The 22,043-nt window shown below is 38.0% G+C and overlaps 1 pseudogene across 1 annotated transcript in view; it reads left to right on the top strand.

The window, feature by feature from the left end:
- Nucleotides 1-22,043, top strand: part of LOC308617979 (14-3-3 protein eta-like) — a 29,928-nt pseudogene that overhangs the window by 7,154 nt on the left and 731 nt on the right. Inside the window, exon 2 of the transcript in view lies at nucleotides 21,415-21,968. The product of the transcript in view is annotated as a 14-3-3 protein eta-like (transcript). The remainder of the gene's footprint in view (nucleotides 1-21,414; nucleotides 21,969-22,043) is intronic.

Here is a 22,043-nt window from a genome sequence, read left to right as displayed (position 1 = left end):
GCAGTCTTATTACCGCTGATAGGCCTGAATTCAAATATAATCAGAGCCATTTGTTAAATATGAATAGCAGTGTAGTACATGTATTTTGATAGCCTCGGCACAATAGCATTAAAATAAAAAGGTGATCTTGTTATTTTGACCCAGAAAAAGAGCATTAGAAATATTCTCATGCTACCTTTTGAAATATTTTTATAAAATTTTCATTATTAAAGGAACAAAACATTAACAAAGAGTTAAAAATTCAGAGAATTCTTTGGATTGAATCTTATATGAACAAGATATCTAATAATAATAATTGAGTGAATCTCAAAACTCAAAATCTCTAGAAGCGTTCTGACAAAAAGACATTTCTACCCTAAGAAAATTACTACATGAGCCACTTTCATCAGTGTTTTCTTTATAGGTCAAAATATATTGATATTCTCCTCAAAAGAATAGGGTTCTGAAAAACAGAAATAAAAGCACTATTCCTCATGAAAACATAATACAACCCTAGAAAAATAAATTCAGGTCCACCCAATTTACATAAAATTGGGTCTTACTTGAAATTCCATTATCAAGTCCACAAAAGCGTTTAGTTGTTTGGATTGGAAAGCTGCATTTGTGAAAGCAGGAGTGACTCCAGAGACCTGCATCAACTCATTTGTTTACTCACCTCTGTAGGTGACAACTGGTCTCCATCACTCAACCTTCCACTGCAAAATTATCAGTATAGTGGTTCCAAACTTACGAATCTTTGACCCTTGGGAAGCTATTAATTTATTATAACATATCTAAAAACCCATATGCATCCCAGCATCTTCTGTAGTAACAATAAATAAGTGATCATAGAAATAATGTTTCAAATGTAGAGAAGCCTGCTATAATTAAAATAAAAACATTTTTCAAAAAAATTACAGAATTCATAGTAGTTTTTTTATTTTCTCAATCCTCAGATTAAAAAAGCAGTTACTCTTCTGTAACTGCATTGGAATATCTCAAAACTACATATAGTCAATAACAGCTACCAATTATTGAATGCTTATTGTGTTTCAGGAATTGTGGTAAAACCTCAATCATTACCTCATTCAATTTTCACAGCAACCCTTTGTAGTATTAATAAATCACAGATTATTGGGTACAGACAGAAAGGTTATTCTCCCAAAGTCACACTTCACAAAAAACAGGCCCAGAATTCTAAACTAAGATCGTTACAACCCCTCTCCTGCACTGTATCATATCACATACCCACTGGTGTGCTGGAGCTGCCCCTGGGCCTATGCCAACTGTTAAAATCTGGGAATTTGAACTTGGTTGTGGTGGTAATATTTGCGCCCCAGAAATCAACAAGCACCACAAATAAGGGCTTCCTTCCCCCGGCCCAGAGAGCTGGTTTACTAGCACCCCACTGGATACAGCAGAAGATTTCACCTATTCTTCCACTTTGGTTCACCTGGTTCAGAATAAACTGTCTCCTCAAAAGTCTGTTAAAATGGGGACTTGAAAGGGGTCATAGGCACATTTGAAAGTAAAGACGTTTACCCGTGGTATGAATTCCAATATCCCACGTCAGTGTTCTGCTATGCAGAGGGCTTTGAAAGCACATGTCTGCCTTTTCATGATGTCTACCATTCACCCTCCAAAGTCCATTGAGTAAGACCAACACTTTATTCCTTGAAGCCTTCTAATATCCAAGTAACTTCATGCCATAAAACCTACTCTCTACATTATATTTCCAAAACTTTTACTACTCTATTTTTCCCCAGACTCAAAAAAGTTTTTTTACCTCAATCATAAAATATACTTGATCAGGGTCAGAGTCTAGAGTAGATATTTCAGGTCATTCATTTTCTCTGGGTCTCATGGCTGCCTTCTGTACAGTTCTTCATGAGAGGCAGAAAAGTTGAAAATACCCTGCTGAGTGGGGCCAATGTTATTGCAGCACCCACATTTTGAAATCGAACCCAAAGGTTCTTCCTTAGTCAACTCAAGCCCTTCCTTACAGACATGCTTATTGTCAAAAAGACATTATTAAACTATGGCTTCATGCTACTATAAATTTCTGAGAACTGTTTTGTTTTTTAAATGAGACACACCGTGTGCTCACTCATCCAGATAAAGGGAGACGCTCATCACAGCTCAGTGGGCTGGATGAGTTTAGCAAGATGCATCTTGTCCATCAATATCCCCCAAACCTACTCTCTTTGGTAGCTTTTCACGCACAAGCTATTTTTTTCATGATTAATGAGGAATAGCTTTACCACAGTAAAACCTGCAGAAAGCCACCCATTCACCAATGAGCAATATTCTTCAACAGCTTTGTTGTTAAATAATAACTCACTTACACAAGCAAAAAAAAGACATTATAGAAGTTGAAGTGTTTATTTAGTGAAAGTATAGAAAAAATAACTACTGTAAAAGTCCCTTTAATAGGTATGAAGAAGTGATCAATATATCCTTAAAACATGCTTTAATATGTAATACTTTGATTCCCTAACCTGCCACAAATATCTATTTAGCCCATACATTTATAACATTAGCAGCTACTTTTTATAACTTGATCTAATTTTAACAGGACTCCCAATTTCAGCCATGCTGGAGTTAAGTGATCCTGGATTATATCTCCTGCTGTAATAATTAGAGAACTGGCTAAAATATATAAATTTTTTTCATATGCTAACCAACAGGCATTACAGGATTTTGATCCATGAGAAAAAGGAAACAAGAGGAACCCCACAATCGACCCAGATTGCTTCACGAAGGCCCTTTTAGAACAGAAGAGGACAAAGCAGAAATGGGGCAGAGTGGTTCCCACTGACATTACTAGACAGAGATCAGAGGTGAGAGAGGTGAAGACATCTGGAAGTGAGGGGCAAAGAGAGAGCCATACAGAGAAAGAGCTCCAGAAATCAACCTTATCCCCCTTAGATTTTCAGCTGAATACTAAGTTGCACAGGTCTAGGGTGAGATTACATGAAACGAGGCAAAAAAGTGCTATTAGGGAATGAACAACTACCTGGAGCTCTAACCAGAATAACCAGCAGAACGGGCATAGGGCTGAGAGGCACTTGAGTTCGGACCAACCAGAATGAAGAATCTTTTTTAAACACCCAGGGTATTCAGAAGAGACTCCAGAAAGACAACTGCTGAAGAGTAGGGCTAGTTCAGCAAAACTTACTTTAAACTTGTTATAGCAGAGTGTGATAAGGCCTCAGTAGGATCAAGCTGATCTTCAAAGATGTTAAGTATGACATAAAACTCAACACACTTCAAGGAAAGGAAGAACATCTAGACCTTCACAAACACAGCATTCACAATATCTAGGATCCAATAAAAACTTTGTAGACATGCAAAGAAGCAGAACAACATGACCCATAATCAGGAGAAAAATCAGTAAATTAAAATAAAACCAGAAAGTACAAAGGTGATTCAAAGTTGTTAACAGACAAGGACCCTGAAAAACAGTGTTATAACTATATTCGTGTTCAAAGGTTGAAAATAAAACATGAGTATATGGAGGAAAAAGATAGAGACTGTCAATAAATAAATGGAAACCATACAAAAGAGCCAAATAAAATTCTACAGCTAAAATAGAATGAAATGAAAAATTCACTGCATGGGCTTAACAGAAGATTAGAGTCAACACAAGAAAAAAAATACTGAATTTCAAGATCAGGCGATAGAAACAACACAAAAAAACACAAAATGAACAAAGCCTCAGTGATCTCTGAGACATTATCAAACAGTCTAACAAATATGTGATTGGAGTCTCAGAAAAAGTCGAGAGACAGGGTGGGGCACAAAAATATGTGAAGGAACAATGGCCAAGAATTTTCAAAATTTGATTTGAGATATAAACACAGACCCAAGAAACTCACAAACCAAAAGCAGATTAAACATAACGAAAATCACACCAAGACCCATCATAATCAAATGGCTGACAATGAATAACTTAAGAGAAATAAATAAAGAGAAAATCCTTAAAGCAACCAAGGGGAAAAAAGACTATTCCATGTTGGATGGCCCATTAATTGACTGGAAAGGAAAATTTAAAAACTCTTTGGGTTGATGAAAATGTTCTATATCTTGATGCGGTAGGTGTCTGCATTTGTCATCATTCATTGTACGCTTAAGATCTGTACATCTCTCTCTATATAAACTATACTTTGACACTCTAATTCTACTAAGATTTTTTAAACACCTCCATGTGCATAGAGCACTTGGAAGGTATGTGGACAAATAATCTAAAATACGTACACACTGTGACCCTAAGCTTATGGTCATATGAGGAACAAACATTTAAACAATTCAATTTGTCATGAAACTCAAATTAATCCTGTTCAGATTAAAGACAGAGTGCTTTTAGAGCACAGTGTAAGAAATTTTTCATTCAACTCAGAGGATAAGAATCATCTTTTATTTCAAGGAAACAAACATTTTTTGAACACCTATAGTAAGTTATATACTAGAAATACAAATAAATAATATGTATTTTGTTAATAATAATAAATAAATGTATTGAGTATATGCCATGTGCAGACACTGATCGCATTATAACATCATCTCACTATAGCTTAATAGTTAAAATTCAAGCATATCTGGGCTCAAGTTCAGGCTTTGTCACTTGCTAGCTTAGGAAAGTCACTAAACTTCCATGAACTTCAAATTCTCACATGTCAGGTGTTGATAATAATTAAAATACCATACTATTTTGTTGTATGTTTGTGAGGATTAACTGAAATAGACAAAATCAAGACATTGTCTGAGTCCTGAAGGATCCACCAGGGGCAGCCTATAGCAAATAATGTCATTACAATGTGTTCAGTAGAGTGTACCTGCTATGAGAATACAAAGAGGAAGTTATCTTATCCTAAGAGAAGTCTCCCTTAGAACGATGCTTAATGGAATCTTAAAGAATAACAGAGTTATTCAGGAGACTTGGGAATATATAAACTCAGGGCAAAGGAAACATCATAAACACAACCTCAAAGGCAAAAAAATAAAAAATCATAATTGCTGAAATGTGAAACACAAGGCACATGATGTAGGATAGATTCAGAGGGACCAGGTTTTATAGAAGGTTTTTTTGTGTTTTTTTTTTTTTTTTTTTTGCGGTACGCAGGCCTCTCACTGCTGTGGCCTCTCCCGTTGCGGAGCACAGGCTCCGGACATGTAGGCTCAGCGGCCATGGCTCATGGGCCCAGCCGCTCCGTGGCACGTGGGATCCTCTCGGACTGGGGCACAAACCCGTGTCCCCTGCATCGGCAGGCAGACTTCCAACCACTGCGCCACCAGGGAAGCCCTATAGAAGGTTTTATATTGCATGTTAAGGGGGGCTGAGCTGTACTCTGTAGGCTTTTAGAAGCCACTGAAAGATTTTAAGGGACAGCAACTTTGCATTTTAGAAACACAGGTGGCTCAATGGAAGGTTTATTTGAAAATGGCAAGGTGTCACAAAAGCAGTGAGGAGGTGGTCACCAAAACTCAGGCAAGAGATGGTGAGGCATGAACTGGAGCAACTGAAGAGGGATGGGGATGATGGGAAAGATCTGAGAAATTCAAAGGAAGTAAAATTGGCAAGGCAAGGTGAGTGATGGGACATGAGGGGTGAGGGAGACAGCACCTAGGTTTGCTCTCTGGGTGATGATACCATGATAGGGATTACAGGAGGAGGAATGCTTTTGCTTTTGAGCATGTTGAATCTGAGATACCTGTAGGGATCCCAAGGGGCTATGTGTAGCACAGGTGAATTTGCATCTGGAGCTGAGAGGAGAAATAAGGAAAATTGATGTGGATTGGAGAGCCATCAAATATGAGGAAGCAGATTCATTAAAATAGCTAAGAGCATTTGAAAAGAAGACAAAGTACAAACTGTGGTGAGGCAAGGACATAACCCCGGGACACTAATCAAATCAATTGGTAATTGAGGAGACTAGCAGGAAGGCAGAGAGAAATAGGAAGTAAACAGAGACAAATAACACTGAATAAAGGGCCTTTGAGTGGAGAAAGGGGAGAAGACTGTATCAGATAGAACAAAAGCCTGAAAATTCTATGCTGTGTTAAGGAAACTATCCACACACACAAAAATATAGTATGAAGTGAATTAAGAGGTTGAGACCAGCTCACGGAGGGTCTCGAAGTCAGTGCTATTAAGTTCAGGTGTTATTGTTTAGTGTTGGGAAACTTTTTGTCCAGTTTTATTGAGGCATAATTGACTAATAAAAATTGTATATATTTAGCCTATACACACGATGCATGATGGTTTCATATACATATGCAATGTGAAGCTATTGTAAATCATTTAGGAGAGAAATTACATATTCAGTTATTTATCTCAGAAATGAAATTTTCACCTTTATGTGAAACAAAGAGTGGAAACAGGAGAGATGCTGGAAGAGCATTTGGGGAACATTTGGGAAGTATGGCAGCTGAGAGTGACAGCCTGCATTGGAGGATGAGGAAGTGAAAACAAAGTCAAGCTCTTTCCCTAGGAGAGCAGGAGGGTGGTGGGTGTTACCAGTGACTCAGGCAGGAAACATCTTAGAGGGGCCTGGTTTAGGGAGGTGAGAACTGAGACCATCTGTGCCCACATGACTTAGACAAGTCTGCAGACCACCTATGTCAACATGATATAGTTCTTTGTTCCAGGAAAACTTTTCCAGAGAAAGATAAGGCTGTAAAGCAAAAAAATAACTCCACCAATTGTTTTAGGAAATTCCTACAGATAAATTTATTAAAGATAAGAGGCTGTTCACCTGAGCAAACAGCCCACTTACCAAACAAAAGTTTGCTTATCAAGACTTACTTCAGGAGATTTTGTGCCGCTCCGATTAGTTTTGTCTGGGGGTGGGGGGACACCACCTTACACAATGTAAGCCTAGAAGCCACAATTCTGTAAATATTCCCCTTCTGAAACACAGCTAAGACCTTGTCAGATTCATGTTTTTTTCTTGCTGCAACAAGTATGAGGTAAGTTTTGCTTTATTAACAGACTCTGTGGCGATAATTTGGGGCATTCACTAGAGGGAATATGACGAGTGCAGTGTGGGACGTATTTGATTTGAAAGATCTGTGGGACATGAACAGGCACCTGAGTATTTGCAAAGAGCACTAAAGAGATGATAAAGGTGCTATTTGATAAGGTTTCCAGTAAATCCAAATCATATCATTCAGATGGGTTCAGGTCAAAATAATGTACACTAATAATGATTACTTTGTTTTGTTACCTCCCACATCAAATTTCATTACCGCCTTTTCCCACTGTATAAAGGCCTGTCATGCCGAGATCATTATCAGTTCCATGATTTGGCGCGTGCTGCTTCCTCTGCCTGGAAGAGTTTTCCCTTCCACCCTAAGGTTTAAATCTCTCACAGCCAGCAGCCTCCTTCCAGCCCCTGAAGCCTTCTCAGAAGCGTCTTTAATTCCCGGTGTTTATTCCTTCTCTCTTCCCTATTGCATCAACTGCTCTCCAGTCTATCCCCAATGTTTGTTTTGTATCCCTGAGCACACTGGAATCACTTTAAAAAGACAGACAAATTCTTACACTTTGTTATTGCTCCCAGCCCCTAAATTATTCCTTGACGTGTTACAAACCTTCAAGGAATATATTTAAATGTACTAATTTAAACTCAGGAAAGTTAAGAGGAAGTTGAAACATGTCTGACTCTCCAAAAAAGAATGTTTAACTAGCAGTTAGTTAGCTAATAATCAGTAGCTTAATTGTACATTTGTTTGACGCAAGCTTAAATTTTGAGTGATTAGGAAAGAAGGAGAAGGAAATCAGAAATTTTATTCAAGTAAAGATCTAAAAGATGCAACTTCTCTGTTTCTTCAATGCAGATATTGAATATCTTGCATCAGAAATATATGTATATATTTGGAAACACTATACACCTATGTCTATGTCTGGGAGGATACGGACCCAAATATTTACAGTGGTTAGCTTAGGTGTAATGACAGCACGAGAAAGGATTACAGGCAATTTTTTTTCTTCACTTTGATCTTAATTATTTATTTAATTTATTCTAGAGCAAACTGGTATTTGTTGGACAATAAAACAAAGCTGAATAAAATTCTAAAATTTCAGTGTGCATTGTCCAAGTTTTCTTATGAAGTGTTAGAAAGAAGCTGGCACAAAAATTCATCGTCAAAAGAATAAAGTGAAAGACCTGCGCTTACTGTTTAGAACAAGACTGAGTAGTTAGTTCCTTGTTCTGTCTATTACACGAGAATTTTTATTGCTGAAGCTATCAACCCAGATGCTAACTATAATGATGAACTGAACCTGCTGACTCTCCTCAAATGCCTATTCTACTGATACCAACCAGGAAATCATTTTTACTGAGGGTCTTGGTGATCAAATAAGGACAAGATTTGATTTAAACTTGAGAATTTCAGTTAATATTCTTCCTCATTATTTTATACCCTGTATTATCCAGTATCCAAGGTAGGTCAGTAAAACAGAATTGTTTGGGGATCTGAGATTAACGTGCACACGCTTCCCATTTGGTGCTTGTCTGATTGGCACATCTATTCAAAATTTTATGTGTCAGAAGCCAATATGAACAGCAATTACCAAATATGAACTTGGACACACAATTAAATTTTGGATTTTTGCCCCTGAATACCCCTCTCACCATCTGCCTTCCCCACCCAATCACTTTTTTATTCTGAGCTTCTTTTCAAAATAATTTTTTTTCTCTCTGACTAATAGGAAATATCTTGGATGAGCCTGACTAATTCCAAAGCAGTACCTATAATCCTTTAATCACTTTAAGAGGTAAATGAACAGAGAGGCATTTGGGAAGAAAAAAAAAGAAAAAAGAAAACAGGTCTGGTGACAGAATATATTAAGCTAGTGTCCTAGAGTTAGAAAAGCTTTCTACCATCCTCACACCACAATGATATGCAAGAGTATAATTATTATTCTGAAACAGGCACATCAGATGCACATTGGGTTATCTATTTTTTAACTGACTTGACCATTAATGTTAATGTGTACATATGGAAGGTGTCATCTTGGTGTCAAGTTGGATACCAATCCTGTATTTCTTACAATCTATTTCTTTGTCTTTAACAATTTTTCTGATTTTTTTTACTTTAGGAACACAATTGTATGTACTTATAAAAGTGTGTGCCTAAAGTTGTAAATAAAATAGGAAAGTAATTGGCAGAAAATTAGAAATAGATATTTATATAGCACTGTAAATTTTCACTCTCTGCTTTATGTCACTCTATTTTGCCTTATGGTGAAATAATCCATAATTAAACTTTACCGCAATATAAATGTTAGCAGAATGGACTGTCATGGTCAATCAGTGTTAAGAAACAATTAATCAAATCCAATTCCCTTCTCTAATGAACTTCTTCATGCACTGCTAGCTCACACATCCAGCTCTAAGTGAGGCTGAACAGGTAATTTGGAGAAGCCCAAGGATAGTTAGAGGAGTCTTCTCACTTTGTGATGGAAAGATTTGGAGTTAAGAAGCAGGTGAAATATTAGCTATGGGAGAAACCTACACACCTGATAACTTCAGGAAAAGTTCATATATTAAGTGTCTGATTTTAAGGGCATTATAGCATAAGATACTTGTATGCCAGTGAAAAATTAGCATACTGAAAAAGGCATTTCAGGACATTTTGGAAGCTCCATGTAAATACTTTGTGCACCAAAACAAGACTTGGTCAGTCCAATCCCTTCAACTATCCATGTGGGAAAGCATTAGGAAATAAGTTTTAGATGCTAAGCCTGGCTCTTCTGCTTACAAAATGTGTGACCTTAGGCAAGCATTTAACATCTTTGTGTCTCAAGTTTCCTGTCTCTAAAGGGGAGTAACAATACAAACAGTAGGTTTTTTTGAGAAGATCAAACAACTGCTGACACACAGACAAATAGACAAAACACACATTGACAAATATATACTGCATTTTTATAATGGATAAAATTAATGTGTTTAATTCAAGAAATGACTGAATTCTAAGTTGTCAGGGAATTTACTTAGGCCTTCTTTCTGTTCACCCTCCTGGACCAATTTCCCAAATTTTCCTTCCTTGTCTGCTGCAGATTCCAGGCATTGAGTTTGTTTTCCTATCCTTTTCTCAAAGCTTTTCTGATTTGAAGCTGCCACCATCCAGTTCATTCCTTTGACTCTCTGCCTGCCAAGGCTGTGAGTAAAATGCAAAAATAATCTCCCTCAGCTCCCCCAAGGGCTCTTGGGTTTTTTTCCTTTTCTTTACTGTTTAACAGTTTGGAGGAAACAGACTGAGAATAACAAAGGGAGATAAAGTGGGAGAAATTGCAAAGTTTAACACATCTCTCAAAATCCATTTATATAGCCACCTGTTAAAAGAGGGTAGTTTGCATTTCTGAAACCAATTTACCTAGAATTCAGTCTTTGGCCAACATTATTCACCTCCTAGACACACACACACACACACTCATTATTTCGCAGATTGGCATATACCTCTCTTTTTCCCTAGAAAAATAGTTTCCAAAGATTAAATGTTGAGGTTTTAAAGCAGTTATCTTTTTATTATTTATTTTTATTTATTTATTACTACAGTAGTAATAGCATTAGTTGAGCCTTTATCACTATATAATTGTTGCAAATATCATTTAATGCTCATTGCTACTTAGAAATTAAGGCAGCTACTAGACCCACTGTAGATCTTATTATTTGATGTTTTAATAGAAACTATATGTATATTTCAAATCTGGGCTTTTTATGTCTATATTACCATATAATTGGCTTCTTTTGTAATTCTATGGATTTGCTTTATGCATATAAAACAGTATATATTTAGTTATTATTTCATTTAAATCCCACATTATTGTGTGTACCTGGCTGCACCATTTTGTTTGCTTCAGTTCAGATATGATGTCCTTATATGTTAGCTATGATATGATGGTGGCAATGCCTTCTACATGTCAAAATGGTACTGAACTCCTCTTTAACAATGGGGTTTGAAGCTAGGAATTTAAAAAAATAAATAATAAAAAGATAACTGCTTTAAAACCTCAACATTTAATCTTTGGAAACTATTTTTCTAGGGAAAAAGAGAGGTATATGCCAATCTGCGAAATAATGAGCTATGCTACAATTAGTTTCTGGAGTCTAAGAGGCTTAGTACATAATCTGTGGCTTGAACACAAAGACACAACTCATGGAGATTGCTAACTGAACTTCCCACTCTTGGAGGCATCCTGCTGTACTATTGACAAGAAACACCATGAGTTTTGTCAGGCAGTCTTCTGGGCAGGACTTGCCCTACCGTGTGCTTAGGTGCTGCTTCCCAAGTCCACACAAATAGAGTGATTTCCCTTTGTTTCGAGCACATAATGACAGCTGCGTGTTGTCACCACGCTTTTTAGAAACAAATCTCTAAGCTTTTTCAAAAATCAGAGCATCCCAAAATGATGATTTCCTATTATGTTGCAAAATTGCCTCAAAGCATTATTAATACTCTTTATGTCCAAACTGTGGCTGCTAAGTAAGCTTTAGAAAGAACACTCACAGTTTGCTCACAGTTACTGCAGTAAGATGAAAATTTACTGTTTCTCTCTTAAGGAGCTTGCCAATGTAAGATCAACATTATATGCCACCTTGAAGAGTCCAGAAATGTTTGTTTACTCATAGAAAATCTTTTATCTGTGGATCTCAAGGTACTCATCTAAAAACTAATCCAGCCACCTCTAAATTTGGCCCAAGTCTAGAATGTTCTAAGAAGACAAAGCCAACAATCATAGCTGTCTTAGTGAACAGTGAGGAGTGCCTAGGATGGGTACAACTCCAGAACTCATGCCAGGTGAAAAGCTAAAGGGAAACATAATCTCAGTTTGCTGGGATATTACCTTCCACAGAATGTATCTTCCAAACACACAGGATTTACAATCAGCTAAGAAACATTTAGGATAATCAAAGATAGAGAAATAATACTTCAGTATTGTATAAGGAAGAATTAACCCTACCCAAAGAGTCTGTCCTTCATCTAGAAGGTAAGCTCTAGGCCCCTGGCATGTCCTGCCTGGTAGGACTCTGTTTGTTGGGGCCTTTGACCACTAGGGAGTCATCTAACACTGTGATTTATCATGGGGGCTCTGAGCCATGCTATATCAATTTTGACCTCCAGACTAACTAGAAGGTAAAGGCATTAGCCTGACATCTGGGAAGGTCTGGAGACAAAAGATCAACCAAAAGTAGGTAGCATTGACTGAGCCCCAGTAAAAGCTCTGGACATCAACGGCTCAAGTGAGCTTCCCTGGTTGGCAGTCCTCTCTGCACATTGTCATACATCACGGCCAGGAGGAGGTGGCACTGTACGAAACTCCACAGGGAGAGGATGACCAGAAGCTCTGTGTGCGGATGCCCCCCAGACTCTGCTTTATGTGTGCATCCTTTGGCTTATTTTAACCTTTATCCTGTCCCTGTATACTCTTTGTGAGTACAATAGCTTTCAATGATTTCTGTGACTCCTTGTAGCAAATTTTCAAATCTGAGGGTAGCCATGGGAATCCTCAAATTTACAGCCAGCTGGTCTGAAGTGAGGGTGGAAATGGAGACCCTGAGTTTGCATCTGGAATCTGAAGCGAGAGCTCTTGTTAGGACTATTTCCTCTAACTGTACAGTTTGGTTAACTCTGGGTAACCCTTAGAACATTAAATCTGCCATATTTTTAACTTTATTAGTTATATAAGCATTAGTTAAATACTAAGGAGGTTTTAAGTGAGATATTAAAGTACTTAAAAATGACAGAAAATGATTAAGTTTATGAATGCAGTTTAAATTGTTTCAAGATAAGGGCGTACACTTTGTAAATGGCACCAAAATTTACTTAAATACACCTTAAAATTGATTGCAAAAATTTTGTAGAAATATAAGTGAAATAAATTTTTGAACTGAACTTAAAATCTCAAGGGGGATCTAGGTTTTTGAATTTGCAAATTTAATAAATTGATTAGTATTTTAAAAAACATTAAGAGTATTTTCTGTCCTTTTAAGTCTACTAGTGGATATTATAATGCAATTTCTAAATTTAGGGAAGGTGAGCCAGGAAGGGGCTAAGTGATTACTGAATACTAATAAAGTAGGGACAGGATTAATACAGGAAATATTCAGAAAGTTATACCTTCCTAATGTCTGATCTATTGCTTTCCTCTTAAACCTTTACTTAGATTTGGGAAAAGAGTATTTGGAGTCCTTCCATGTAAAAAAAGTTATTAAGTTGTGAAAGCAAATTAGATTTTTAGTTGGTTGACTTATCTCTTGGCATGAGATTCAGTAGTACTGCTCTGTTGGATTATGCATAACTGGTGAAGCCCAAGAAACTTAGAAGGGCACAGAGTATCAGTTAAAACTCTTCTGGTTACAAGGGACAAAAAATCCAATCCAACTGGTCTAAGCATGAAAGGTAATTTAGGGGCTCATGTAACTGAAACTTCCAGGCACCACTGGATTCAAAGACTCACACAATGGCATCAGGACCCATCTCTCAGTTCTTTTTTCTGGGTTGGCTTTACCCATACATTATGAAGGTTGGGCCTGCATCCTTCCATGTTTAAAACCAGCAGAAAATAACATGCCTCTCCAAGGGGAAGCAGAATTATCCAGATGGCATCTCATTGGATCATGTGCCTGTTCCTTCCTCAGCCAATCACTCTATGCAGGTATAAATCTTACCCTCGTCCTTGGAGCCAGGAGGAGAGTCAGATCAGGAATGGTGCAGGGAAAAAGTAACTCCCCCAGAGGACATTCACCTTGGAGAAAGATGAGTAGATGCTGGATGCAAGTCACTCGGATATGTTTACATATCCAATAATTCTACTTTCATAATGTCTCTCTGGTGTAATCTTTTTTATTAAGCATATAAGAAGTCAAGAAGCTTAAGCAAGGGTTAGGGGAAAAGCTCATTTCTTTGTGGAATTAAATAATGGTGAAGCCAAAAGAATCAAAGCAAAAATAACATTAGTTTCTACTCCTATCCCCACCAAGTAGTTCTGTGACAAGACAAGTTACTTAGCCTTGCTGTTTCACAGTTTCCTTACATGTCAAATGAAACTACAGATACTGCCACACCCCAAGTTTTAAAGCTGATATGAGAATTGAAAGAGATCGTTTGAAAGACAAGGCTCAAAAGATGTTATTTTAAAATTACAAAACTTCTGTACAAATATAAAGTATTAGTAGTAGAAATAGTTGTACCATTGTTTTATGTACTGTACTAATTGAAGGTGTGATGTGTAAACAACAGAAACCGTTCTGGAGCATTTAAGTAGGAAAGAAATTTGTTAGAGGGGATCAGACAGTTCACAGACTCCTGAAGAATCAGTCTTAAAGGCTATATAATTAGAAGCAGGATGGATTGGCACCAGAAGACACCAGGCCTGCATTCTGGGCACAGGCTCTGTCCCTTGTCTTTCCAACATCAGGTGCTGGAATCTAGTCCATGTGCTGTTGCTATTTCTGAAACTGAGTGTCTCCTTGCCACCAAACTCACCATCAGAATTGAATCCCCCTTGCACTGCCTTCTTCACACCACACTCTACCAATCAGAGACCTCATATGTTAATGCGTGACTGGCCAAATCAAGGTCACATACCTGTACCTTAGCTGCAAGGGAGCCTGGAAAAGCAAGTTTATGGCCTTTATCTTAGGAAGTGGGATTCATAATGTAAGAAATTCACCAAATATAGGAAAGGGGCTCAGTATATTCCAAAGGCACATAAATATCTACTATATGAATAGCATTGTTTTAAGTCTTAAAACATTTAATATCAATGTGCAAATGCAACCTACAGAACTATAGTCATAGCAGAACACATACATCCTTCAGCTGTAAGTCTTCTTACATTTTGCTTTCTCTCTCTTTCTTTAAATCATTGACAATGATAAGACTAACTGTGAAGCCAAAATTTTGCCTTATTGTGTTTTTTAAAACCATTTTTGCTCAAACGAAAATCTCTAGTTTATAAATATGTCAATCAACTTATGTGTTTTTCGGAAACTCAAACTCAGCTGCCAACCAAATAGTAGCAGTTACTCACTCAACTATATCCAAGATAGAGACTCATCTTACAGACCAAATGTCAGATTTTTTCCAGGAGTCTACCAGAAAATCATTATATGTGAACCCTGCAGAGATGTTTTAGAGTTTGAACAATATTTGACTTATAGGTCTATGACAAGTAGAAATTATTCCTATTTTTTTTCAAACTGTGTTCTTGTAAACCTTCTTTATTTTTTTCTTAATTTTTAAAAATTTATTTTATTTTTAAATTTTTATTAGAGTATAGTTGCTTTACAATGTTGTGTTAGTTTCTGCTGTACAGCAAAGTGAATTAGCTATACGTATACATATATCCCCTCTTTTTTAGATTTCCTTCTCATTTAGGTCACCACAGGGCACTGAGGAGAGTTCCCTGTGCTATACAGTAGGTTCTCATTCATTATTTATTCTATACATAGTAGTGTATATATGTCAATCCTCATCTCCCAATTCATCCCACCCCCCTCTTCCCTGTTGGTATACATAAGTTTGTTCTCTTTGTAAACCTTCTTTAAATTCTGTGTTTCTCTACCCACAGTAGACAGGTGAAAAACAGAATGGGAATTTTGAACATCTATTATCTCTTCTATAGTGAAATGTAATACCTTTACTTCTTGTTGATGAATCTTCTTGCATAGCTGACAATGATGACTATGTTTAAGGAGGGCAATAATTTAATATTTTTTGTCCATTCCCCTGAAACACTGAGGGAAGATAGGAAGAGAGACAATAAAAAATACTTGTGTAGAATGTCTTAGGTGAATTTTTCTTGATCCTATTGGGTGACAATGTGAGTGTTATAACTCAATTTTGTCTCAGCTATTACTTTCTGATTAAACTTTTGTGTGCATAACATAGGTATTACATAAAAATTTCAAATTTTTGCACCTGAGTGTGTGTGTGTGTGTGCATGCACACGTGTGTGTGAACAAAAGGGAGAGGTAAGTGGGAAGGAAGTAGAGTTTGCTTAGGCTGAGCTTCAAGGAGTGTGTGCACCTTGCCAGGAGGAGTGCAATATATAAAATTTGAACTTCAAATCTGTTACTTTATTATTTCTCTCATTTGTTATCATTAATCCCATTTTGACATTTTTAATGCCAAAACAGAGTCTTGGAGTAAACATTTAAAGAAATGCTGGTTTACATCTATAAATTATTTTAAAATTTTATATGATAAATATAAAAAGTGAAAACACTAACAATATATTTCTTTTTAAATAGTATGATTTTATGATTATCTTTTTTTTTTTTTTTTTTTTTTTTTTTTTTTTTTTTTTTGCGGTATGCGGGCCTCTCACTACTGTGGCCTCCCCCGTTGCGGAGCACAGGCTCCGGACGCGCAGGCTCAGCGGCCACGGCCCACGGGCCCAGCCGCTCCGCGGCATATGGGATCCTCCCAGACCGGGGCACGAACCCGTATCCCCTGCATCGGCAGGCGGACTCTCAACCACTGCGCCACCAGGGAGGCCCATGATTATCTTTTTTAGTAGAATTTATAACACTTCTACATTTCCTATGTTTCATAATTATTTTATTTTACTAATTGACTGGTTGACCCGTTATTTGATGACCTGCCTGAAAGACAGAAATAAGTGCAAAAACCCTGCCATCCAGCATGCTCTGTTAGCCAGCATTTCCAGCCCAGCCTTGTAGCAGATGTTGGAGGAGATGTTAGAGAACCAAAAATACAGTTTGGGGGTTTTAGGCAGAAAGAGGTAAAAAGCACAAAGGAATAAAATGTTCACTTTTAGATTGATTATCAATAAATCAAGAAACAGATGAATAGGGCTGAATGCAAGAACAAGAGCAACAGAAGAAGTGTGTAAGACTGTAGGAATCCCAATACATAGGTGATAACTAGGGCCAGAGGAGAGGAGAGAAATAGGAGAAAAGAAAGAAAAAGGAGGATGGAATGCAAAAATAGTAATGATAGATTTAAGTCACATTTATTGAGCATTTATTAAATACTAGGGATGCTTTAATTTCTCTCAAAAACAATGAGAAGATGATATTATTCCTAGTCTACAGAGGAGGAAACTGGGAGGAAGGCAGGAGCACAGGTAACTCTCTTGTTAAAAAAAAATATGAAAAGTGACAGTGTCAAGATTTGTACACAGGTCTTTTCATTCATGCTCAAGACTTTTTCATGATACTTGGCCTGCTTTGACTCTACCACTTTGAAAATTGATTTCTCACTGTGTGTTTGATAATTCTTTATTAGCTTGAATATGCATTTAGCAATACTCATCTGTAAGTCAAACTTTAATATTTTAGCTCTAAAAGAAGAATAAAATAGTAGCAGCGAGCAGGAAGTACAGTACCAGCTCATATTCCATCAATCTTCCTTTTACTTATGATGGTTTTCACATTCAGATGCAATGGCCTAGGTCAATAACCACAAAAGTTGATCAACTGCTGTTTACTAAATCAAATCCCCCTTTAAGCTAAAGTCTAAAGCCAAAGCAGGGGGCTTCCCTGGTGGCGCAGTGGTTGAGAGTCCGCCTGCCGATGCAGGGCACACGGGTTCATGCCCCCGTCCGGGAAGATCCCACATGCCGCGGAGCAGCTGGGCCCGTGAGCCATGGCCGCTGAGCCTGCGCGTCCGGAGCCTGTGCTCCGCAACGGGAGAGGCCACAACAGTGAGAGGCCCACATACAGCCAAAAAAAAAAAAAAAAAGCTATAAAGCCAAAGCAGGAATTACATGAGTTGGGTTATATAAAAATTGGTATACTTCAGGTCAATTCCAGGAAGAGCTTTCCTGGGCCAAAAAGATGTTTTCCCCTGAGCAGGAAAGCATGATGTATGAACAACTGAATCAATTTTAATATTGTTAACCAATTAAGAAAATGGATACCAGTTCACTGGATGGGCCCAATGTACACACTGAACAAAAAACATTTTAAAGTGTCAAGAATATACACCTGTGACTTTTGTTAAAGATGGCTGACTTGATTAATCCCACATGGTTCTCTTTCCTTCCAAAATCTAACTGAAATAAAAATAGACATTAGCTAGAAAAAAAGAGAAGAGATTACCTTGATGGGCAAAATTTTTGTGAAATTTCTGGAAATTGGAATGCAATGAGAGAGTATGTGTTTAAAACACACACACACACACACACACACACACACATACACACAACCCAAAACAGGCAGAGAGGACTGCTACAAAGGTAAAAGCCATGCATTCCAACAATCTTGAGCAAAACTCAAGAGAAGTTCCCCAGTATTCCATAGGAATTCATCCACGAGCAGGAGCTGTCCAAAGGCAAATAATCCAAGTAATTAATTCAAAGACTACAGAAATACTGACCAGTTGTGCTCCGCTACCTCACATCCTTCCCCATAATGTCACATACCCGAGTAATGTACTCCCAGGCCAAACACAGAAGGCCCTTTCTGAAGAAATGTTGGCTCTGTGGTGAGATGGGGAAACACAGCAGAGCCCAAGATAATTCTAGACCTCTGCAATGGAGAAAGATAAAAAGGAGTTCCTCCTTCCAAAATTGAAACAAATAAACATGAAATAAATCCACTTACAGAACAAAATCTAACGGATGGAACCTAAGTGGCTGTTCCTCCAAGATTCAATTGAACTAACCTGAGAACAGTACTCAGCCTTTGTTACATTCCTGAAATACAAGCCATCCCACAAAGCATTAGTGAGAAATGTCAGCTTTTTATCAATTATTTCATGGGGAGATTGAGAAGACATATATTACCTATCACACAGGAAGAACTTATTAACTATCACACATTATAATCACATACATTTAACTGTTCTCACTAAAGACACCAGCCCTTTGTTTCCTTTCTCTCTTTTCTGGCTGCAAGAATATCAAACTTTCTCTTCCTTCCTCTTTATTACATTTGTGCCTCCAGGGTTCTTGCTGATTCCAACACATACTTTCTACTTTCTGTTTAAGTAATTGTACTAGTGCAATATGTTTTAGTTTAAGCAACCAATCACACAAAGTATTCCCAAGTTTGCATAACCCTATAATTAATTATATCTCTACCTACAAATCCTCTCCCAAGACGTTTTGTCCTATACTATTTCACTGAACCATTTCCCTGAAGATTACTACTAACCATCACTCTTACATAAGTCTTCCCATTATTTATTTATTTCCCCATAAAATGAGTCCACATTTGCCTTTCCAACATCTGTCTCTTCTCTGCAATATTTCGCATGACCACAGAGGCTAATTTTTTTCAAATGCTTCATGCATTCTTTATTATATAAGACTCTTGTACAAAAGGAAATGTAATACAAATTGGGTCCCCATATGGAAAGAATAAAGTGAATCTTTGGAGGTTTATATGATTAAATCTATAAATCTTCTATGAATCTTTTCTCTCTATGGTCCCATTGACATGTACCATCCTAAGATGCCTTCCTTCTCACCTGTACATTAAGAAAAAGTCATTTGGAGGATTTTCCAGAATTCCAAGAAAGTTGCCTACATGACATCCATTGTAATAAATAAGTCAATAATGCCCATATGGCTTAATTAGAACTTTTCAGAATGGAAGCTGGAAAAGTTAATTTCCTTGAGAGGTCAAATGGCATCTTCAATGGCCTGAAATTTCCAGACAAGCCTCTGCAATTCCACTATCCTGATAGAAGTGTGAAACCTAATTTATTTGTCTTGGCTAATTAAATTCTACCTGTAACAAAAAGTGCCACCACTGCTTGTCTGTAAATTAGAGATGTTAATTATATGAGAATATTCAGTGTTACCATGCTTGGGAAGTCGATTACTACAGCCATATTTTTAAAGGCTTAGCCCAAAACCACTTTCTAACGATTCTGCTGGAATGTCAATGAATCCTGTATATTCAAATCCAGAACAGTTACCTAATCACCTTCTATTCCCTAGTTTGTATCTGAAACATTAGCTCTAGTTTTCATATATTATACATCATTTTGAAAAACAGGTGAAGTCTAGAACATCAGAAATACATGTCCAAAAAAAGTATACAAAAATCACGAGCAGTAGAAAATAAATTTTAACTGAAAGCAAGACTAAGAGATAAAAGCAGAACAAAGAGCCATAAAGTAGAAGGGCCATGATGATACATGCATGGCTTACAAAGTTAATTCTAAGTTTTCTATTTTAAAAGGAAAATGACCCCCTCTGAGTGTTTCTAATAGACACTGTTGGTTCCTACTCAAGATCTCTTCCTCTCTTTTCCTTATTTAAAAAAAAAAAAACAAAACTCTTTTATTAAGGTAGCTACGTAGATTGGGGGTAAATTCTGATGAATGTAAGCCAGCCATGGTCATCTCATCTCCTCTGCAACAGTTGTGGTACTAGTATTTGTTCTAGTTGGGCACCTAACGTGGTTCTGGCCAATGCAATGGTAGGAAATAACTGGGGGTCCTCTGGAGATGTTTCTTTGAAATTAGCTAGAATACTCTGAGAAAGTTTGTCATATGCTATTCCTCCGGATGTTACTGTTTGAGGATTTCACTCCTAGCTCTACTGCAACCATCTAACAACCATGACATTGGCTAGCCTGACAAGCTTGACACTGAAGGTGCATAGCTGGAAAAAACAGGAATTTGTGATTGCTATGAATATCACTGAGCTGCTGAATAATCACTCTTAAACCAAACTGTCTCCTGACATCTTGTTAACTGAGGTTATACATTTACTGATGCTTTAACAATTGGAGCTAGTGTTGCAGATAACCCTCATTGTTTATGAGGGAAAATACCTGTTCTTTGGGAGAAGTAAATTTCACTAGCAATTAGCAGAAAATTTTCTAAAAAAAACATTTTCATGTGGAACTTCATAGGGAAGGCAATGAACATTGGGATGGGCAATATCCTCAAACAAGATTCCTATAGCAAATATAGAGGTAGGTTTGATAATACTTTTATGAGAACATAGCACCAAAAAGACACTCCATGAGAGCAAACCATCAGGGCTATGCAATCTAGACACGTTTTAGTCATTATTTAAGTGAATAGTACAGGTACTATCCATTTTATGGAAAAGGAGGAGCCTGGTGAAAACTCTGCTGAGCAGATAAAACATCTTACGTGCACATGGCCTTCGAACAGGAGGATTGGCAGGAAAACACAATTATCAACATTTATTACTACGGAACTTACTCTTAACACCAGAGACAGAGGTTTGTTCAAATTTTATTGAGGCAACTTGGGGTTATTGGTTATCTAACTTCCTTCCTGAAGTGAGAAGTCTACTTCTTTACTTGCTTTGTTGGTATCTAGAGGGAACTCAAGAATGAATGCTATAAACTGGAAAATATTTACTGAAAGAAACTTCTAAAGAACTTTCATCAGATCATGAAGTGGATAAAAATCTCAATCACATGTTAGAAAGGAGGAAGAAGGAACTATAAACTTTTTTCAACACTCCAGACAAATCTGAAAATGAGGTAACACAGCGCGGGGGCCAAGCCAGCGAGAGGGCGAGCGGCGGTGCCTGCCGCCTGCTGCCTGGGCCGCTGGTAAGCCAGTGCGCGTGCGCGTGCGCGGCGGCAGCCTCCGCGGAGACCCAGGACGCACGCGAGCGGCGACCGAGCGAGCGAGCGAGCGAAGTGAGGCCGGACCTTAGCGGTAACGGGGACTGCGAGCCGCTGCTGCAGCGGGCGCGGCTGGCCGAGCATGCGGAGCGCTGCGACGACAAAGCCTCCGCCATGAAGGCGGTGACCGAGCTCAACGAACCTCTCCCCAGTGAAGACCGAAACCGCCTCTCTCAGGCCTACAAGAACGTGGTCGGTGACCAGCGGTCTTCCTGTGGAGGGTTAGCAGCAGCATCGAGCAGAAAACCATGGCCGACAGGGATAAGAAGAAACAGGAGAAGGTTAAGGCTTACCAGGCGTAGATCGAGAAGGAGCTGGAAACGGTGTGCAGCGTCGTGCCGGCTCTGCTGGACAAGTTCCTCATCAAGAACTGCACTGAGGGCTTCCCTGGTGGCGCAGTGGTTGAGAGTCCGCCTGCCGATTCAGGGGACACGGGTTCGTGCCCCGGTCCGGGAAGATCCCACA

This window comes from Mesoplodon bidens, assembly GCF_964165515.1.
Source record: "Mesoplodon bidens genome assembly, chromosome: 5".
NCBI classification, from domain to species: domain Eukaryota; kingdom Metazoa; phylum Chordata; class Mammalia; order Artiodactyla; family Ziphiidae; genus Mesoplodon; species Mesoplodon bidens.
Note: the sequence above shows the minus strand (reverse complement) of the source record. Positions and strands in the feature narration are given on the sequence as shown.